The 23,735-nt window shown below is 32.9% G+C and overlaps 1 pseudogene; it reads left to right on the top strand.

The window, feature by feature from the left end:
• The first annotated feature begins 19,901 nt into the window (after nt 1–19,901).
• On the top strand, nt 19,902–20,694 carry LOC124091929 (nucleophosmin-like; annotated as a pseudogene).
• Nucleotides 20,695–23,735: the final 3,041 nt, after the last annotated feature.

Here is a 23,735-nt window from a genome sequence, read left to right as displayed (position 1 = left end):
GGGAAGAGGTGTGGGAGGGAAAGGAAGGGGGCAGGGGATTAGCAAGGATGGTGGAATGTGATGGACATAATTATCCAAAGTACATGTATGAAGACATGAATTGAGTGTCAACATACTTTATATACAAACAGAGATGAAAAATTGTGGTATATATGTGTAATACAAATTATAATGCATTCCGCTGTTCTTTTTTTTTAATCAATAAAAAAAAATCAAGTGCTCCATCTGAAAACTAGCTTTCTAGTTTATAAATAGGAAAATAATATCTGGCTTACTATTATGATTTATAAATTAAATAATTGGTTGGTTCATAAGAATAACACATAATGAATGCTAAAAAATTATACAATTTTATGATAATGTATTAATGTTTTCAGAAGTGTACTACATGTTCAAAAGAATAAAAATATTTGTAAAATTATATTTCATTCAATCATTAGCAATTTTAGGATATTTTAATCCTAAAATATTGAAGGCATTATAACCTAGGACTGATTATTTCCTTTTCCTCATTTCACACTTAACCTTTTAAAGAAAAGATTAATGTGCCTTGTGCTTTTCTAAATTATTTAGCAGTGATCTGTTAAAACTGGTAGATGAGTTTTAATTTTGAATCACCCTGTTTATTACTGAAAAGAAAATTCATTTTCTTATTCTACTTATGTAGAATTCTGTACAGAAAATATTATATCAATTTCAAAATATAGTGTTATTTATGAAGATAGTAGAAGGGTGACTATGTTTTATAGAACAGCTAATCATACATGATAAGACTTGTGTTAGGTTTCTCCAACAAAACAAAACTAATAGAATGTGTATATATGTGCCAATAGAAACACACACACACACACACACACACACACAGAGGACATGAAAAATAGATATTTTATTTCAAAGAATTGGTTCACATAATTGTGGTGGCTGAAAAGTCTGCAATTTTCAATTCAGGCTAAGAACTAAGAGACCTAGGGAAGAGTCTTGATGCTGTACCCTGAGTTTAAAGCCTGTCTGGAGGCAGAATTGCTTCTTTCTCAGGAGAACTAACAAATATTCTTCTAAACCCTTCAGTTAATTGGATGAGACTGAACCACATTATAGAGATTAATATGCTTAATTCAAAGTCTAGTGATTTAAATACCAATCATAGCTAAAAAAGTGTCTTCACAGAGACATCTAGAATGGTATTTTACCAAATATCTATCATAGCCTATTCAAGTTAAAATATAAATTGGCCATCACAAGAAAAAAATATGTGATTCTGAGTGCATAAGACAAACCTATTGTATAGTAATATATTAATTTTCACCTAAATATAATGATAGCTAAGATCTCAACTTTGAAGACCCAATCAGATTGAGCATATTATTCTTTGGTCACTTGAATCAAGAATCCAAAAATCCTTACAGTTTCGAAGTTGAAAGTAATAAAATTATTTTTGCCAATTAAATATGAGTCATTATAATAATTATTGATGTGTTTCATATAATTATTTCATATACAATTACAGTTTTAGGGAGAAAAATAGAAAAAAAAATCTGATTTACTGAAAAATTCAAATATTCTTTTCAATGAAAAACAAAAAGGCAATATATTACTTAACTATAGAAACTATAGCTTCCTTCTTTATGTGCACATTATTCCTAATACTGCTACCTCTTATAACACACTGAACACACAGTGATTTATTTGTTTATATGTATCTCTTCTTCTAAATTATCGGATCTTGGAGACCAGGGATGATATCTTGTCTTTCCTTATATACCTAGCACATGTCAGAGTGCCCAGTGTGCCCTTAACAGATGTTTATTGAATAGAATCATACATTGAAGTTTGAAAAATGGTTGTGCATAAAGGTAATATTTGCTCCAAACATATTTGGTTTGTTTTCATTGCAGTCCTTAAGAGATAAACACAAACTTAGTGACTTAATACAACACAATCATATTATTTTATGGGTTTGCAGCTTGTCAACAGGCTCTTTCTTTCTGGAGGCTTAGGTGAGAGTCAGGCTCCTTGATTATTCAGTTGTTGATATAATTCAGCTCCTTTTGGTTCTAGGACTGAGTTCCACAGGTTACTGATGATTCTCACTACTAGCTTCTTGGATCCTAGGGGATATCTGCATGGGTTGGCATGTTGTCTCCTTCTGCTTGCTTCAAAACCACTGATAGTATGTCAAGTTTCTTTCATAAATGGAATACCAACTACCTTTTCCATCATCAAATCTCTCTAACCCTTACTTTTCTGCCCTCTTCAGCTTTAAAGATATCATTTGATTATATTATGCTCTCCTAGATAATCCAGAATAAACTCCCTCTTGAATGTCTGAAATCTTAATTAAATTTACAAAGCCGCCTTTGCCATGAACAATTATATTTCACAGTTTCCAGAGATTGGGGCATTGGCATCTAGGGCATTTACCAATCTAACATATGTAGTATCTTCAGTATTATCCTTGTCTTATCAGAGAAAATATTGAGAGAGGAAGGTGATATGTTATGCTAAAATTCTCTCTTGTCAATTATGGATCTTTATCCCCAATCAGACTTTCATGTATCAAAATGTCATTTTCTCAATGCTATGGTGCGAATGCTTGTCCCTTCTAAAACTCATGTTGGAATTTAATTGACATTATAACAATATTAAAAGGTGAAACCCTAAGAGATGATTAGGTCAGAAGGGTTCCACAGGTTAGATTGATGCCATTATACAAGTATAAGTTCTGTTCACTGTTAGCCTCCCTTGGCTTCCCACCTTCTGCCATGAGATGACATAGAGTCCTCTCCAGATGTTGACCTCTGGATCTTGGAATTCCCAACCTCTACAACTGTGAGAAATAAATTTCTGTCAATTGTAAATTACACAGCTTCAGGTATATTAAATATAGCTTATTTAATTTAAGCCACTAAATACTTTAGTTAAAGCCTCATTCATAGCTGCAAAGAATGGACTGAGAAAAGTCTTTAATTAATTCTTATGGGACTCTCTGGATTTAGCATGAAAAATAGTCATCAAGTAAAAGCAAACAAAGTTTGTTGTGGCTTTTAAAACAAGTAGTAAAAATTATTTGTATTTTATAAGTAATAAATGAACATATAGGTACAAAGTATGTACACATTCAAAATAAAGATGAATAATAACTAGAAAGAAGAGCAGGAGAGCAGGAAGCATATATAGCATATATACTAATAAGCTCTCATCTTTATTTCCTTCTTTATGGTTGAACATAAGCTTTTAGACCCAAAGTGAAATTGATGTTAGACAATAAACTATTTGCATAGTATAAACAGAAATAAAAATCCTATCCTCTGCACTAACAGTTATAAAACTATGTAGGAAAATAGGCATTGCAGCCTATGGAATGTATAGCAAATATGTATATATTGGCAATTGCTATCTTATAGATTCAATGGTCACTTTATTCAGCCACTCACTTCATGAGGAGACTTGGCATAGCTACACACCCTGATAAATTTATATCAAACCAAGTTGCACATCTTCAGAGATAAGTGGACAGTTTCTTGATGTGCTCTAAAGTTTCTGGATTACTTTTTGAGTATGAAAATATAACATCTAATAGCTATATTTGCAATTAGCAGGTGATATGCTGCAGTTGGCATTAAGAAGAGGAAAAAATACCGTAAGCACAATGCAATGCCTTCCTATTGATGTACTTTCTAAGGAGGTACCTTAACTATGTGAAACAAAAACTAATGAATTATTCATTTTAAATGTGACCATTTCAATACAAGCAGCTCGGTGTCTATCTAAAGCACAACAACAAAAGATCACAAAAAGTAACATGGAAAAAATTATAATATAATAATAATTATATTTCTCTCTTTCAAAACTTATTTAAAACTATAATAAACATTGTTAATGCTAATCTTACCTTAAATAAAATTATAACTATATTGTGAGGGTAAAGCAAAACTATCTACAAATTAATTTTTCCCAAGTAAGTCTAGTAAATGCTTTGCAAAACAGAAAAAAAATTCAAATTTTTATTGATAGTATTTTTAATTTTTTCTTAGATTGAGAGATGAAACAAATGTTCAACTTTAAAAATATATCCTCAGTAATTATTATGCATATTCATGAGAGATCAAATCATAATATTCAAAACTAGCAGATAATCCTCTAAATATAAATAAATATATATAAGCCATACTATAGCTTATTTAAGCCACTAAATACTTTACTTTAGTTAAAGTCCCATTCATATGAAAATATTTCCAGTATTGAACCTCTGTGTCTAGCTGCTGCAGCCATAGAATCAGCCTTATCTGATAGATTTAATTAAATTAAGAGAGAAACTCAAGATATATACATGAAACAAATAATTTTCCTCATTGATGCAGATATGTGTTCATATTTTCATAGACAGATATCCACAGGTAAAACTATTACTCACATACAAAAACTGTGGAAGTTGTCTTTATTATAATTTGCTCTAATTCAGGAACTATAATTTGAACAAGAGGTAACATGGATAAGAAGTAACACAAAGGTTTAAGAATTAGGATATCTATGCCTTTGTTCCATCTGAAGATAGCCTTTTAATGCTATTGGGTAAATCACTTAACCTCTCTAGATTTTGGATTCCTCATCTTTAAAAAGAGTCTTAAATAAGTCCATTCTCTCTAAGAAATTGGCTCATTCCTGGCAGACACTGTGTATACTTTCAGATAACATCAGATCTGTCTGGTTTCTCTGCTATAGCCAGCCTAGACTACCCCACAAATAGCAGCTCCAACCATCTGGAAGCTAGGAAATAAACCTGCTTTTCATACATGACTTAGATCAGAGTTTTGTTTTTTTTTTTTAAACTTATATGTACATAAGCATCACCTAGAGGCTTTCTTTAAAGATGCTGACTTCCATGTCCTAGCATCAGTGACTTGATTAAGTGGATATGTGCTAAGGTATAAACACCTGCATGTTAATCATCATCTGAGAAGGTTCTCATGCAGGTGATTTCCAGACTGTATTTTGAGAAACACCTTCCCATACCTGACAGAAACCATAACTTCATGGTGATCCTCATCTTCAATGTAAGCCATCAACATTTGTCCTTGGATTCTGGTTCTAATTCTATCAGAGTGGCTGGTATGGGCTTGAGTGGCAGGTGGTAAAGTCTGGTTTCTGAGAAGAGAACATGAAGAATAGGAGCATCAGGAGAAAACAGTGTGGAATCAGGAAGGCCTGACAGATGAAGACCTAGCAACCAAACAAAGTGCTCTGGAGGGCATGTTACCTTGCAGTCTGTCCCAACAGGGCCTTCAAGCAGTCACTCATTGGCTATTGGATGTCCCTAAAGGACCTAAGCTCCCAGATATTTTCCTCTATGGGACAAGTGACTCCAGCACCACAAGGGTAGGTGATAGAGACTCTGAAGATGACTAAGGATTTCATCCCTTAGGAGAAAAGTATGCAGAAGCTGGAAGTTCACTTTCTAAGGGTATCTAAGGGTGGACAAAGATCCAAAGGTTTCCACTTAGCTGAGTACCCCATGTTCTGTTACATCTTCCCTTGCTAACTCTGTTCAAATGTTAAATACTCACAGACTAGATTTTTTTTTTTGTTTGTGACAGTTTGTCTGAGAACCCCAAGAGTGGAATAATTGATTATTTTATGTATATTCCTCTGTTTTAACTTTATTAATTCTGAGGTCTTCAGAACCTCATCCCAGTGTGTCTTTCACCTGTTGCTGCACAATCTTCAAAACTCAGGAGAATGCAAAATTACTTCTTGTCTTTGTTGAACCTTCATGAGTACTGAACTTGAGTCTTCTGTTCACTGCCTACTAGATATACACAATCTTGCTGAACTATCCAATTGACACTTCATACCACTCCTCTTAGATTATGGTAAGACAACTGCCTGCTCAAACAAGTTCAGTTTGATTCAATTCAGACTAATCAGAATCCATGGACTAGCTATAAACTAGGTGTAGGAAAAAAGTCACTGTAATTGTAGGATGATTAAAAAGATGAATTTAGATAACATTTCAAACAACACTAAAGTTAGAATGTCATCAAATTCCTTATTTGATTAATTTAATCAAATGCATCAATACACAAGTCAGTCCTCTAAGTCTTATCCAGATACAACATGCTAGTTGGCGCTGTATAATAAAGATACCAAGTGATTGAATCTTCCTTAAAAATCAACTTAGAAAATGTCTTATATGCTTTTAATGTCTTACCATCAAGGCTGCCAAGGCTGTTGAATTTCTTATGCATCTAGAAATTGCTGCAAAATTGTTTTTTTCAGAGGAAATGTTTTTTACAGAGGACTTACATTTGTGTTTGTTTGTGTGTGTGTATGTGTTGACATCAAAAATTAGCACTAAAAAATTAAAGTTTTTTTCTATATGGTGACTGATTTAGAGTAATCAGAGGTAATTGTATTTTTACATAGCATTAAACCTTTTTTACAAAAGAATTCAAACAAAAGGTAAAATTTTGAAAGCTGTGGTGTGTGTGTGTGTGTGTAGGTGAAAATTTTCTCAATATTGAAGAATACATAGAACCAGTCAATTATTTCTACCTTATCTATACATAAAATAACATGGTTAATCATCACATTGTCCATAACAGGGTTTTTTTTAACCAGTGTTTTAAATCTCTTTATAAAAAATACTAGCTTAAATATTATATTTCCATGTATTTGACTAGATGCTAGGTCAAAATTAACTGGTTGCTTTGATTCATCCAGCAACCTAAAACATACTAGCACTTAAAATAAATTTTTGGCATCTCCATGTAATTTTTAAAATTTATTTATTTGTTTGTTGTAAATTTATTATATATGACAGCAAAATGTTTTTCAATTCTTAGCACTTTTTAAAATAATATAAGTTGGATAAAAACTACAGTTGAATTGAAACATGGAATATTTGAATTTTAAAATGTTACAGGTTGAAAACACATAGTTTTGTGAATAGAAAACAATTGGGGTGCAGAATCTTTCCAAGAAAACAGATAAGTGTTTTGTAGCAATTCTGTTGATTTTGAAAAGATATATATCAAGGAGAATTCCATTGGTAAGAGGAAAGAATGGCAATGTGTATATACTGAGAAGTATTTTAGGGTTCACTCAAGTGTATTTATGCCTAAAATTTCATACACTATCTAGTAAACCATTGTGAATGGGGCAATGGAATCCTTTCATCCCTGCTGTGTGGTATGCCTGTATCTGTCAAACCCAAGTTAATTGCCTGAGATGTTTTGCCCTATATACAAACTGATGTAAACCACAGGCATTATATTTTTATAATACTAGTTAAATTGAGTTTTTACTGCTCACCCAGTCATAAGAGTCATAAAATTGAATTTCCCCCTATTTTGGATAATACCATTTTTTTTTGGTGCCAAATAGCCCTGATAGTTTAACATTAGAAGTCCCATTAAATTGTTTACAATACACATAGACTGAGTTACTATTAAATACTAAAGTAAATACTAAAGACTATGAAGAATACAAAGGACAATTTAAAGGGGGAAGCATCTGACTAGCTATATAACAATTCATCCATCCAAACACACACACGTACACACGCACAAACACACACATACACACAGGAAAAGCAAATTGATTGTTGTAAATAATAAAGGCATATAAGAGTGATAATGAGGGCTGTCATTAGTTCTAGACACTTGATTGGCTTTAAGTAAAGGAAGCACTCCAAACTGAATCCAATCTTGCATTATTTTATTTTATTTTTTTTTGAGTTATTATTTTTTTTCTTTTTTAAAAAAATAAATGACAGAGGAATACATTACAATTTTTATTACACATATACAGCACAATTTTTCATATCTCTGGTTGTATATAAAGTATGTTGACACCAATTCATGTCTTCATTCATGTACTTTGGATAATGATGTCTATCACATTTCACCATTCTTGATTTTATTCATTCATCAAAGTTTAACAAGTTCACTAAAAATTATTTTTCTGGACTAAAATTTAAAAAGTTAGATTTTTCCCCTTTATTTCATAAGTGGACATTTACTATTAGTTTACTTATTAATATAATCCTGTTATATTAATAAAAATTGTAAATATCATTGAAAGAATTTGAGCCACTTAGAAATTGACATCCCTTCCAAGTGAACAACCAACACTGTTGCTGAAATTAACTAAATTTCAACACTCATTTAAATCTAGAGCTCCAACAGCCACTCAGGGGTGGCGTGAGATGAAAATACACAGAAAGAAAAGCAACAGAATGGTTCTTCTTTTCCTTAGACAACCTTGTGGGAAGAATAAATCTTCTTAGACCTATCTGGGATATAATCAACTCAAGAAGTCCTCACAGCATGCAAACTCTTCTTGATTTCAGTTTCCTCATTAATTCAAAGTTTCACAAATGAGAAGTAGAATTTAAATAGAAATCAAAATTTGTGTTAAAATAATTTCAAATGGTAAAAACAGTCTGATGAAATGTGAAGATCTTCATTATTGATTACGAATTTTTCTACTTACAGTATAAATGTTATTTAACATCGACATACCCTTTAATCTCTGATATTGGTATTTAAGAAAATCATAAGGTTAATAGGAGGGAGAAAAATGGATGATAAAATAATAATAATAGCAAAAGATAATGTTGTAATTTAGAAAATAAAATGCTTTTTTGTTTTGTGTTAACTTTTTTAGGTGTCTTTGAAAAAACTTCACATTTCAGTTATCTGAGATTTATAGGCACTAGAATAGAAGATACACTTATTTTAGTAGCTAACAAGTTTTTTTGTATATTAAATATTAGTTATTGAGCATATTTTCATGTCACATACCAAATATCAGCATCAGTTCAATTATAATTGCTGATAACAGAAAGTCATTGAAAATGATTGTTGGAAAGAACTACAAATTATTGATCCAAAATACATTCAAAAATAAAATAGTATAACATGTTATAATAAGTAACAGATGTACTTTGCTTATTTTGAAATAAGCAAAAATATTTGACTTGACTGTATAATGATTCAGCAGTGTCATGTGGTTCTTCCCAAAATATTTATATTATATAATATTAATTCACTCTGAATATATGGGAATACAATATTTATATGATAGTCCCAAATCTTACATTTCTTTTTCTTCTCTTTCTCCTACTTCTCCCCCTTCTTCTTTCTTCTTAAATTGTACCTGGAGTATAGAGTTTCTGTTAAATATTGATGGTGCCTGAAGATGAATATAAATTGATCACTTCTTTGAGATAGTGGTGAATATTGTTCTTCCTTAAACCTCAGCCAGCCCTTTAACCTACTTTGATCATGAAAATCAAGCAGAATCAGCACTGCATAACTATTAAGAGACCCAAGATAGTGCATTGGCAATCTCAAAACACTTCCTTTTAAAAATGAGCTGTCACACTATGAGAAGGTCTCCCTCTCTATACAAATATCCTGTGGTGGTGAACTGAGGCACTATCAATAGATGCTTTTTCCCACAAGCTCTTTTTCAAGTGCCAGCACTTACGGCCAGTCATGAGAATGAGCTTTACAGGGTATATCAGCCCAGGCAAGTTTCCAGATGACTGTAGGTCCAGCTGAAACCACATGGAGCATAATAATAACGTAGTGGATTCTAGTCAAACCATAGCAGTATGATGAATAAAAAATGGTTATTTTGTTTTGTCACAAAGAATTTGAGTGGTCTGTTGAATGGTAATGGATAAATAGAATGACCTTGAAGACTTAAAAAGCAAAAGTGGAATGAATTTAGAGAAGGGATCTAAGTCTTTAACATCATCACAGCTCTGAAAAATTATAGCTCAGCTAGCAGACTGTACCTTATTTGGGTTCTACATCTGTTTTGGCAAGGTCTGCAGGCTGCCATAAGCTCATACATGTTAGCATGGGATCTGGGACTAGTGTAATTGCTTTCAGGTTGGTGTCAAATACTGCATGTGTTCTCAACTTCTCTCTGAACTCCTTGCTTTAACCAGGCTTTGTGGCCAGTTTCTGGATCAACTTCTGATCAGTGCTCTCATGCCGTTGGATAACTTGACTGTGTTCGAATTCAGGAGTGTGACTGAACAACCTAACACTTTTTAGGTCTTGTTTCTGTGAGTTGATACATTCTCCTCCTTTTTTTTTCCCTCCCGTGGACTAAATGGTAGTCTAGAATAAGTGCATGACAAGTAGAGGCAGTGTATTAGAAGCCCTGATTCAGGATAATATAAATGAAGAGATGCTGGTGAATTAGAATGAGAAAATTGTGTGAGAGTCATGTTATTGAGGCCAAAGGAAGAGACATCATTCAAGGGAGAAAGATGATACACAAGGTCAAATATTCAGAAAGTTTAAAGATGATAAAGCACCAAAACCAATTATTGGATCCAATAAAGAGGAGAGAATAGTAAGGAAGTAGAAAAAAAATATAGAATAAACCAATATTTCAAGGTGATTAGAAGAGAAAGGAACATTATGGAAACAATATCTGAGGTACACAGATTATCAACATTACATCTATTCATGAGAGATCAGTTATAAATGACCCATAGTGCTTCTGAATGCAGAATAATGAATTTTATATTAGTGATTTACAACATAAAATATTTCATTTAAGGAATATGCTATTAAAAATTCCTAAAAGATTTTGGCACTGCTGGAACAGAGAACACATGGACAATTTAAAACCACATCTGGGTAGTTTTCATTTATTTTCATCCAAAGTTACAGCCAAATTTATCTTAAACATTTTGTTGTATAATTTTATAATGTTTGAATATGTATTGGGTACATCCAAGGAAAATGTATAATTAACACTTGATTATGGTTTCACTTGAAACTATATTCTTAAAAAACAGAAATTAATTCATTTTATCAATACCATGAATGTTAGTGATCTTAAAATGTAATGGTCAAATATTCCATTTTACCTGAGTATCATTAAGATAGAGAGAATATAGAATATTTTGTTTATTTGGATATAGATACAATTGCTTCATCAAAAATAACTTCTTTCTACAGAAAAATCACAAAGTTTCAGCATTTATAAACAATAGGGCAATGCCATAGTGTTTATGCTGTACTTTTTTTTAGGAAGAAAACATTATGGAATCTTCATGTATGTAAAGGTAAAATATAAAACTGAACATTATGAAGCAACTTGCCTTCAAAAATACTTCATAAAACTCCTTGTACATTGCTTTCAGTCTCTAACTAGAAGTGCCTCTTGGTTCACATCTATTTACATCATTTTAGCTAAATTCAACATTAGTAGCAGTTTCATTTTCTATAAGACATGTTTTGATACTCAGTGTTTACAGTCCAATGGATCCTGGAGAATGCTGTATAATATCCCAGCAGTTATACTAGGCTGTCAATCCTGTGAGTTTTGCAAGTCTTTGACTACTGGTTTTGTTTAAATATAACCAGAAACTTAGAAAAATGTCTCAAAAGAATCCAGACACTTTTCACATGTTTGTGATTAAAAACAAATTAAAAAGAAAAAAAAAACTCCTTTAACTGAAGTCACTTAATTAAAGCTAAAGGAGAAAGCTAACCACTTAACAGCAGGGGTACCCATGGATACAAATGTTTCATTAATTGGATGAAATGGGAGAAAAACCTTTCCAAAAATATTACTGTGTGTTTCTGAACACATCTCATGTAGTGTATTTTTAATCAGTGATCAGCCTAGGCTCTGGTGGGCCCTACCACAGTCACAGCTTCAGAAACATTTAGGTAACACATCAAAATGAAGGAGCATGAAGAAAACGTGATTAGGGCATTACTCTTTGTTATAAAGATTGCCTGTTCATATAAATAGCATATAGTCTAATACAAAGCAAAGAACTTCCATCCATTCATTTATTTAGTCATTCTATGATTATTTCCTATCTACCATGTCTGTGGTCTATAGTATATGCTAAACATGGAGAAACAAACTATAAAATTATACAGGGAGTTCCATCTCCATGAGGTACGACTTAACATGGGTAAATACAAAAGACTCTTGGAAGACCAACATGACACAGTTAACTTAGGCTTCAGAGGACAAACCACACTATTCTGAGAGAGTTATTTCCATACGTTCATCTAAGAATGATTGGAATTAACTAGTTAAGGAAAGAGGGAAAAGAATGTTATACAGAGAAACAATGGATTTCAGAGGCCAGAGTGCAGGGAGAACCCAGTACTTTAGGAGCTGTGAGCATTGCATGTGGCTCTACACCAGTCAGGGGCAGGGAACGAAAGTAAGAGTGGATCCTAAAGATAGAAGCAGAAGGCAGTTAAGGAGAGACCTCAAGAGCTATGTTAATGTGAATGGATTATTCTTGAAAAATGAAATAATGTGTATCATTGCAAACAAGCATATGTTTTTGGAAAAAGGATTACATTTAAAAAGATCTCTAAACAAACTATATTAAAAACACAATAAAGTACACAAAATTTATTGTTTTTCTTTTATCCAAACAAAAAAAGAACTGGTGATACTAATAATATTATCCTTTTATAAATTGACTTAACAACATCATGTATTTGTTTTGTTGTTTTAAAGTTGATATTATCTATCATCCTGCTATCTAATGTTCAGAATATCAAAAGGATAAAATGCCCAAATAACACAATTATTTCCATGACTGAAAATCAGGTTTGTTTAAAGAATGATATTATATCAAAGATGTTAAGAGATCTCTGGAGGTATATAATGTCAGAGATTACTTTTATGTCAAAAGAGCATAATGAACTACAGTACCACTCCTTTCCAAAAGGAAAAAAAAAAGATTCTGTAATGGTGATAATGATTGGATTATCTAATTTCCATATATTATATGATCTAAATATTTTTGGCAATGCACAGCTTTGCCTATTTAGCAAAGAAATAATCAAGAGGTACAAATACCCCTGCATTATTCTTGAAAAAAGGAATAGCAGGAAAATGAAGAGAAACTTTTTGACTCACTCAGTAACATGTTTTAGAAAAAATTCTAATCTAAGCAATAATGGGGAAAAATATAGTAATGGTGGGTAGTACATTAGGTTGATGAAATGAAAGCAGGCAATATACTGATAATCCTAAAGGAAAAGGATGAAATAATAATAAGCTAATGATAACAGAACGAATTCTTTAAGGCATAAAAGGTTTAACTTCTGGTGCACTAATCACTAATGGGAAGCAATGATAATTTCCACCCCCCCACCCCATAACAAGATATGCCATAAATATTACCTGATAAGCCTCCAACTACATTTTAAGAGCTGGATTTTACCCGAAAATACTCAGCCATATAATGTTATGTATCTTTTAAGATCAGCTATTGCACATGTGCCATGGCAGATATTATAAGATTTGTAGCAAAAGCAGTTCTGCTTTGGAGATAAGAATCCTGCTTTCAAAGACAGCAGACTTGTTCCAATATTCTTCAGTTTATTCTTTTTTAAAAAACAAAAAAGTTGTAAATACTTTTCCCTTGTGGACTACATTGATACAGATTTTGTATGTTTTATAACTATTGCTTATGACATAATCCAAATCTTAGAGATGTATTACAAATGTTTCCACTTTCCAATGCTGTTATTTTGATCAGCTGAAAATTGAGCATAATCTCTGAATGGCCTCTTTCTAGAGATATTCTTATTATTGTGTGAGGCCAGGAGGCATTCTCTTCTGGGTTTTGTCACTTTTTTCTAATCTTTTTATTCACTGCATCAAGATCACGCAAAGACAAGGGAAATAACAGTTCTCTGTTGTGACACAAAGACAAACTACTTTCAGTTTAAATATACTCCTGGCTAGAAAAATGCAATAAACCATGGTATCTATGGAAATACATTAAACATTTCTTGAAGTTAAATTGAGGAATTATACATGGACACAAACAGCATTTGTGTGAGTGATTAGACTTTTTTTCTTTGGGAGCAATAAGAGTAATTCAAACTTTTCCAGACTAACTTCCTGAAGTTGGGAAACATATTTAATTTCAGTAAATCTATTAAAATCTGGATAACAGAAGAATCAATAATAAAAGCAAATCAATCTTCATACGAACCTTGACCTGAAAATATATTCTGATAAGCAATGTACTCCGGCTTTCAAGCTTTTATAGGAAAATATCTGGAGTTCAATATACAAGTTTAAAGAGAAGAAATTAATTGCTGACATTAACTGTGCATCCCAAACTCTTGTCATGTTCATAATATCATAGTATCTTGTATTTGTTTCTGATAAAGAATTTTCATTATTCAATCATTGCATCCATCCACCATTATGTCAACAGTAATTCCCATGATATAATGGCATAAAGAAGTTCAAAGAGCAACTTATCTTCTCTTTACAATAGTTGTAAAAGATGATGCAAAAACATTAAGTCATCCCAGACCATAGGAAGAAAAAGGGTGATTAGAAAGACAAGCAAACCATTATATAAGGAAATATACATATCTGTTGCAAAGAAAAAGGGGCCTAGGTTACCAAGATCAAGATCCTAATATGTAGAAAAAGATGTTTAAAATGAAAGAATGAGGAGAAATGTCTACCAGTAGTTATATTAATGAAAGTTTGAAGACAGGAAATAAGGAATATGGAAAGCCAGAAAGACATGCATCTCCAACAATTGTATATATTTTCATCTCAGGTGTGAGGGCTGTTAGCTTGTGTCAATTTGGCCAGGATGTAGTACTCAGTAATTCACACTAACTCCACTCCTGATGTTTCTGTGAAGGTGCATTGTAGATTCCTTTTGATAAGATGAGTAGGTATTATCCAATCAGTTGAAGGTCTTAAATATAGAAACTGAGGTTTCCCAAAGAAGAAATTCTGCATCAAGATTGAAGTATTCAGATCTGCCCACAGGGCTGGAGATGTTGCTCAGTTTTAGAAGGCTTGTCTGGCAAGCAGGAGGTCCTTGGTTCAATTCCCCAGGGCTTTTAAACAAACCAACAAATAAATACATAAGAAAGAAAGGAAAAGAAAAAGAAGCTTGTTGGACAGCCTGCCCTACAAATCTCAAATTTGTGAATTCCCTCATGACATAAACCAATTCCTAACATATAAAAATGAATACATATGTAATACATTTATCATATATCATATATTTAATATGGGCATATACACACTCAAAAGTGTACTGAGCAGTACAGAAGGAAATGAATTATCAATGCTCTGCCTCTGCTATTCTAAAAACACATCCCTGATATCAAGTTTCAATGAATATTTGTTCAGGAGTTCATTAAAATAGAACTTTTGCTAACATGCAATAACCAACTATTTCCATATGAAATGTCATAGCTTTCACATTCCTTATTAATTAATTCATCTTATTTTTTTAAATATCTGCAAAATGCTTGTGTAACTACCTGAAAATATTATCTGTTATATCTGTTATACATTTTCACAAAATGTTCAACTATGCTCTTGTGCTTTCCAATTTTCTGCCCAGAAACCAGAAATGTGGAGTTTCCTAACCTTTTTCTCTACTCTCACAAGACATTTCCACACAGATGTATGGGAACAGAAATGATTATCATTTCTTTACCCCATCTAAAGGGACTGATCTGATGGTGCCTATAGTTATAGATTGTTTAGAAACTGACATAAAATTATGCCATGTTATATAAATCATCTGTTGGTGGAAATATTTTGTGTAAAATATATATAAGTACAGATTAAGGTGTGAACATTGCATTAAAATATCACATCCTGAGTCTCATATGAAATGTAAGTGCTGAAAATGCTAGAAACAAAACAAAACAAATTATTGTGTGCTCACCTTTTAGACTCCCCAGAAAATTACATAGCTTACACTGGACACTGTCAATAAAAAGAAGTTTATTCCAAAAAGAAGAAGAAGAAGAGGAAGAAGAAGAAGTTGGTATAAATTGCAATAAACACTAACACTTGAAAATAATTACCTAATCGATATTAATTCCTCTGGTATCTATTTAACAGCATTAATCACAGTGAACTCATTTAGTATTAATGTGAATGTCACAAGTAATTCAATTGGATTTCCACTGTAATTCAACATTAATTACCTTAACTTGGCCATTATTTTAAAGTGTTACCCAGTAAACATGGAAATAAAGACAATAAAATAATGCATCAAAGAATTATAATGCAATTGTATACATTATGTCTACAGATAATAAACTATTTGAATCATTTGGAATATTTCATTGCTAAAGGTTGAGTTTGTTAGCACAGCATACTCACTCATATATGCCCACAAATGTATGACTTCTCATTTATCTATATTTGCCAGCCAAACCATTAAATCTTAAGAAAAATGCCAAATGTAGATGTTTCCCATTTCATCATATTATTTTAATTATTAACTTTATATTTAAAGAAATGTGAGTGCATGTTTTCCCAAGTTGTGGTTGAGGCAACTTGCATGTGATGGTTCTCAGGCTACTTTGCTTTTTTATTTGCCCCCCCCCCCGCCCCAATATCAGGATATACATCCTGATATATTTTTTTTTTGTTACATGAATGTGGGCATTTAATTTAGTTATCTCTCTTCACCTTTAAATTTATCCTTCTAATATGCTGAAAGCGGAAAAAAGAGGGGAGAAATCATGACAGAGAGAAAAGGAACGTGGAGGAAGGAAAGAAGGAGGGGAAAAGGAAGGAAGGAAGGTTTGTTACAAGTATGTGTGAAGTAGGAATCAGTAGGCCCTCAGGGGCAGAATGAAGACCTTTCCAAATATAAGCACGAGCTGTTATGAACTAATTATATGTAAGACATTTTAACTCTGAAAATCTTCTTAAAATTCCTCCGAATTTTAGTTTGTGTTTTAGGATTTTAATATTTCCATATCCTGATTTCATTTTAAGTTGTTCTGAGACATATCTCAGAGTACAAATGCTGTATCTAACAATTTATGGTACATTTGTATTTCGTATAAAAGCACTCAAAAAGAACATGTTTTATTCAACTTTGTGTATCCCGTATCACCAAGTACAATGTTTTACACAATGAATATTCACTGGGGAAAACAGAGAGAAAGATCTAAAGGTTTTCTTTTTACTTAATTGTAGGTGCTAACCAAACATGTTAGCTACCTAGGAAGTCACTCATTCATATGTATTTATATACCAAAAACTGTACAATGACATATCCAACATGGCCTCTTTTAATACTTCTTGGAAACAGCACTTACAAAAATAAAATCCTATAGGAAGACTCAATATATAAATCAAACCTGAATCATATACTTGCTTGAAATTGGGGCCGTGGAATCTGGAACCCCCACAGCTAGCCCTTCCTGTAATGATGATGGCAGGTTATAGGAAACCCCCAAGGAACCTTGGGGCTTAAAGAAACAACATGAAAAACAGATGGCAGGAATATCAGATTCAAATCTGAGCAAACACTAAGCTCTATAATTTACTAACTATAGGTTATTGGTTGGTCATGCAACTTGGTTCTTCTGAGCCTCAATTTGTTTGCCTGTAAAAATGAGACTAGATATTTCTACCTGTAAGTGTCATAAGGAGAAGAATAATAGACATAAGTACTAATATTATTTTGCATCGTTATTGTTTGTCATTTATCCATACAATTAATATTTAATGCTGACCTTGTTCTCAGTATAATTCCAGGTATTGGATAAAAAGCAGCAAACAAAACAGACGGAGCCCAGGCTCACAATGATACAAAGTTTTATATTGTTACAAGCAGATAAAAATGAAATCAGAGTAAAGAAAGAGAATTGGTTATTCTGCCTAGTATTTTAATAGGGTGCTCAGGGAAATTTTTCGTTAAAGTGAAGGAGAGAGTGTGGATATGAGGAGGAAAGCCTATTTTTGGTGGAGGGCATAGTGACAAGTCTTGAGTCTGGAATATCTGTGATGTGTTGGAGAGGTATGGAGAAAGCCAGTGTGGTAAGAGCTGAAGTCACAGCACTACCTAGGACCCTGATCACATAAAAGTTTCCCTCAAATTTTATTTCTGACTCCGAGTTAGATGGGAAGATGTTGGATGATACTGAGCATAGATATGAGCTCATTTGTGATACAAAATGGAAGAATCACTGGGATGATTCTATAGGAAAGAGGCTGAAGAGGGAGGCAACAAGAGTGAAGGAAAGAGCCAGGAGGCTTTGCTGATAAGAATTGATGGGAGCTCCTGATGCAACTGGAGAAAAGTGTGACTGGGGTTGAGATCTCTGTGTGTGTGTTCTTACTACACAATGATTGCATTTCACAATGTAGAAGATAACCCCATCTTGAACTAAGACAAGAATCTCTTTCTATTGTCAAGTGTATTGATGCAGAATTAAAGCTCTGGGAACATGCTTCCTCTTTCCACCATCCTCCTCTGGGTTTGCATTCCCAGAAGCATGCTTCCTCCTGGGTGTGCACTCTCTTCCAGCACCAAAACCATCATGGAATTGCCCAAACTTTTTCCTCTTCATTTGTAAACTGCTCAACTTTCCTTTCCAGGTAAGAGTGAATCTGATGAGAGAGGTGATAATGCTTTGAAAACTGTGGATGGTGTCTAGGGTTGTCAGCTGCAATCAATATATTAGAACATATTTCATCATATTATGTTTTTTGGTTACATAAATATAGCTGTGATTTCTGTGGTCCTTTATTATCTATGACAACCCCCTTTCTACATTTTGCAATGTGTTGTTTCTTTTTCAGTATATAACTGTATAGGAAAGAGAGTGTTAGCTGAGCTTTATTTAATATACTTCTTCTACCTCAGGAGAATGTGTTATGGGGCAGGTTGTAGATGCATCTGCTGAGGGAGACCTCTCCAAATCCAGAATAGCTACAACTTTGGAATATGACATAACATACCACAGATGGGATAGTGTTATTGTCTTCATGCATATAAGTGTGTTGGAAAATATGTTTCTTCATTGTATTTTATAGCTTGCCAGTAGCAGCTAGACTCATCCCCCCCTCTCTCTTTTTCTCTCTCCTCCTCTCTTTCTCTCCCTTTTACTTATTTATTTATTTTGGTCTGGGATGGTGATAGGCAACTAACTTTTATAATTATCACCTTGCTGTGTTCCCTACAGCTTCATTCACTCTATATCATCTTGTCTGTTTTATTGTGATGCTCTTATAACTATATTGCTCTTTGACCCCTGAATTCTCAATATGATGCATATTTATTATTATGATAGCTCCTACAGTTCAGTCAGAAGGACATGAGATTTGAACTGTTTTTCTTTATGTACTGTTTTATTTTATTTTATTTTATTTTACATTTCTGGACAATTTGACCAACCTATGGATAGTTACATTATTTAAGGATGACTAACATCATCAAATCTTTTTCTTTCTCCTGTAAACTGACTTAATAAGGATTGATCAGTTAACATCTTGTATACCATGTTACTTTTTGAAACATGTTCAACTTTACCTAAAACAGTCGAGTTGTAATGGCATTCTTGTTTTTTAGAGTAATATTTTTATTATTCTTTCATTTTTTGCATCTGGTTTTGTTTTCCTTGTAGAGCAGAGACTATTTAAACTGTCAATGAAATATCTGCAACCCATTTATATTATTTTGCTTTATAACTATATAACTCAGATATAATTCACATACTATTTGGTTCACAGACTGAAAGCATCCAATTCCGTGGATTTTAGTATCCTCATAGCATTGTGCAAATATCACCATAATATCTTTAGAACATTTTTATCACCCCCAAAAGAAACCCCATATACATTTAACAGTTACTTTCCACTTCTCCCCAACACAAGGCACATATTAATCTACTTTCTGTCTCTATAGATTTGGCTCTTCTGAACATTACTTATAAATGGAAACCTACCATATGTGATCTTTTAGGCTGTTTTCTTTTACTTACCACATAATTTCAAGATTAAACTATGTCCATACTGTGCATCTCTTCTCTAGGGCAGCAGCCCATTTTCTGTCCATCTTATCTTCCACCTAAGTGTGCTACTACCCCATGGAAGATTCGATGGATATAGACATGAGCCTCCTGGGGCCCCAGAACTATCTTTTCAGTTGTGAGCTAAAGGCTGACAAAGGTGATCACTTTAAGGTGGATAGTGATGAGTAGCAGTTAGCATTATGAACAGTCAGTTAAGGGGCTGATGCAAAAGATGAGTTGTACATTGTTGAAGCAAAGGCCATGAATTATGAAGGCAGTGTGAATAAAATAACACTGACAACTTTGAAAATGTACAGCCAACGATTTCCCCTGGGAGTGTTGAAATCACAACACCTATGGTCTTAAGGTTGGACTGCAGTTCAGTTGTGAAATTGTGCATATTAGTGGGCACCACTTCGTAGCTGTGGAGGAAGATGCAGAGTCAGAATATCTGCCCCTGGAAGTGGTAGCAACATTCCCCAGAAAAAAAGTAAAACTTACTGCTGATGAAGATGATGATGATGAATTTGATGATGAGTTTGATGATGAGAAAACTGAAGAAAAAGCTCCAGTGAAGAAATCTATACAAGATTCTCCAGGCAAAAATGTACAAAAATCAAACCAGAATGGAAAAGAATCAAAACTATAAACACCAAGATCAAAAGGTCAAGAATCCTTCAAAAAAACAGGAATAAAAACCCTAAAACACCAAAAGGACCTACTTCTGTAGAAGACATTAAACCAAAAAAATGCAAGCAAGTATAGAAAAAGATGGTGTATTCCCAAAGTGGAAACCAAGTTCGTCAATTCTGTGAAGAATTGCTTCTGGATGACTGACTAGGAGGCTATTGAAGTTCTCTGGCAATAGAGGAAGTCTCTTTAAGAAAAACAGTTTAAACAGTTTGTTAAAAATTACTATCTTGGGCTGGGGATATAGCTCAGTTGGTAAAGTGCTTGCCTAGCATGCACAAGGCCCTGGGTTCAATCCCTAGTGCAAAAAACAAAAACAAACAAACAAAAAACCAAACAACAACAAAACACCCTTTAATTTGTTTCTATAACAGTTTATATCTGGCTGTTCTTTTTTATGACGCAAAGTGAGAACGTTTCTCAAGGTGTTTGATAAATGTTTTCCAGGTTCCATTGCCAAGAATGTGTTGTCCAAAATGCCTGTTCAGTTTTTAAGGATGGAACTTCAACCTTTGCTTGTTTTTAAGTATATATGGAATGTTATATGATAGGACATAGTAGTAGTGGTGGCCAGACATGGAAATGATGGGGTGACAAAAATATACATGTGAAATAAACTCAGTATTTTAATAAAAAAACTATTCAACTATGTTAAAATATTCATGTTAATACATAGAGTATATACCAATACTTCATTTCTTTGCACTGACAAATAATAATATTCCATTATGTGTGTATACCACCTTGTTTTGATCCAAAGATTAGTTCACAGACACCTGGGATTTGATTACTTTTTTGTTATTATGAATAATGGTCCTGTGAACAGTGTTATGAACATTTATGTCCATGTTTTTATGGTAGCATATATTTTCATTTATCTTGGGTATGTACCTAGGAATAGAAATGTTGGGTCAGCTGGGTATAGTTTTCCTATAATCCCAGTGTCTTGGGAGTCTGAGGCAGGAGACTGACAAGTTCAAGCCAGACTCAGCAACTTAACAAGGCCCTAAGTAATTTAGTGAGGCCCTATCTCAAAATAAATTATTAAATAAACGAAAAGAACTGGAGATGTGGTTCAGTGGTTAATCACCCCTGGGTTCACTCATTCCCCCATATCAAAAATAAAGAAAGAAAGAAATGCTGGTTCATATAGTAACTCTGAGTTAAAATTTATGAATAACTTCAACATGGTTATGCAAAGTTGTTCTGCCATTTTGTATCCCCATGAGTTTGTACAATGGATAGAATTTCTACTAATCTTAGTTAACACCACTTATTAGTATCTTTTTAAATTTTTCCCTTATAATAAACATGAAATACTATCTTATGGATTTGATTTGCATTTTTGTGATGGTTATTGATTTTTAGGCATCTTTCACATGCTTATTGGACATTTGTGCATCTTCTTTAGAAAAATGACCATTTGGGTGTTTTCCACATTAAAAAATTATATTGTCTTTTATTTATTATTATTGACATTACTATTCTTTATATAAGTGATATACAATCATCTTATCATGTCTTTGCAAAATTTCCCTCTCACTCTGGGGTTGTCTTTTTATCTTTTGATAGTAGTAGCCTTTGAAACAAAAAAATATTTTTTGTTTTGTTTTGATTTCTTAATTTTGATGAAGCCCAATTTATAAATTTCCACCCTTGTGTTCTTGCTGCTTTTGGTGCTATATTGTAGAAACTATTGCCTAATCCAAGGTCATCAAGAAGTGTGCCTATGTTTTCTTTACATTTTATACTTTAAGCTTTTACCATTAATTTTTTTTATCTGTGTGAATTTTAATACATGTGAAAATATTGTACAACTTTATTCTCCTGACTATTATATCCAGTTGTCCTAGCAGCATTTGGTGAAAATACTGTTATTTCTCAAGAAACTTTCATCCTACTGTAAATATAGCTTTGATCTTTAAATTTAAATATTTGTGGAGTTTAATCACCAAATTATTATTAGCCCCATTTTATCAAGCATTAGATAATACCCATCTTCTTATTTTGTGTTGAATTTTATGCAACTTACCCTAAACTCAGGATTATTACAACATACTTAGTTCCTACATGAAATATTAGATCTAAATAAGTTAACATTTCTTATATCACATATGATTGTCCTCTATTTGTCTCCTGTAATCTAATTAGTTATAATTTTTTCTCTTTCAAATTCTTACTGATATCAACTCATTGGTTATATATTTTCTGACCTCTTCCCTCTTTCTCTCTTTCTCATGCATATGATGATTCTAGGTATTCGAATCAAAGACATTACTCTCACATAGGATCTTCTACATTCATGACTTTTACTTTTCTTCCCCTATAATATCTTGAGAGTATGGCTTGATCCACATTCAAATATCAGGCTATTTTATTTTTTATTGTTTTTTTTTTTTGCTTTATATTTTGTCTTCCTATTTCTTTTCTTAGGTACATTCTTTCCTATTTCTTGTTAGGTAAATTTTACTAAGAATTACAAAATGCATTCCATTTACCACTTACTCCTAAAAACTTTCAATGTTCACAAAAGCTACTCCATCTGTCAAGCAGAGTTATTTTTAGTATGACTGTGAATACTAGAACTGATCTCTCCAACATTTTATTATACATTATTCCATATCTGCCTCTGAGATGATTAGGACAGGTGTGATACTTTAAATCATAAGCACGAGATAGCATTTGCAATAAGTACATAATTTTATTGTTTTTCACATCATCTTCTGCTACTATGGGTGGGGCTTTAAAGAAATAATAGTAATAACAGTAAGAAGGAGAGATAAGGACAGTCCCAGGACACTTGTGCCAACTGCTCTCTGCACTAATAACCATGTATTCAAATTTCCATCTCCAACTCTCACAGATTGGTTTGGTCAATGCCTGCAGTTATGGAAGCATCTTTGTGATTTCCTGGAAACTATAAAAGTCTTTGCCTGGATCAGCAGCTGTTGGTTGAATGGCATTTCTACCTCTAACAGCAGCTTTCATGAATGCAGAAGCAATCCCCATTGGAGATCTAAAATGCTAAATCAATTTCTGTTTTAAAATCTAAACCAAAGTAACTGATGTTTGATGTTGCTGTTAAGAATTTTTAATTTTTCTAAAGCCCTTAGGGAGTCTCCGAGAAAGCCACTCAGAATGTGAGTGCAATTTATTGTCTGCATTGTATTAAGTGAAACTCTTCACATTCATTTGCTTTAAAGAGAAAGATACTCTATT

The sequence above is a fragment of the Marmota monax genome, unplaced genomic scaffold, assembly GCF_021218885.2.
Source record: "Marmota monax isolate L192 unplaced genomic scaffold, Marmota_monax_Labrador192_F-V1.1 WCK01_AAM20220418_F8-fsc00046, whole genome shotgun sequence".
Taxonomy (NCBI): Eukaryota; Metazoa; Chordata; class Mammalia; order Rodentia; family Sciuridae; genus Marmota; species Marmota monax.
The sequence above is the reverse complement of the archived record's forward strand: the minus strand, read 5'-3'. Positions and strand labels throughout refer to the sequence as shown.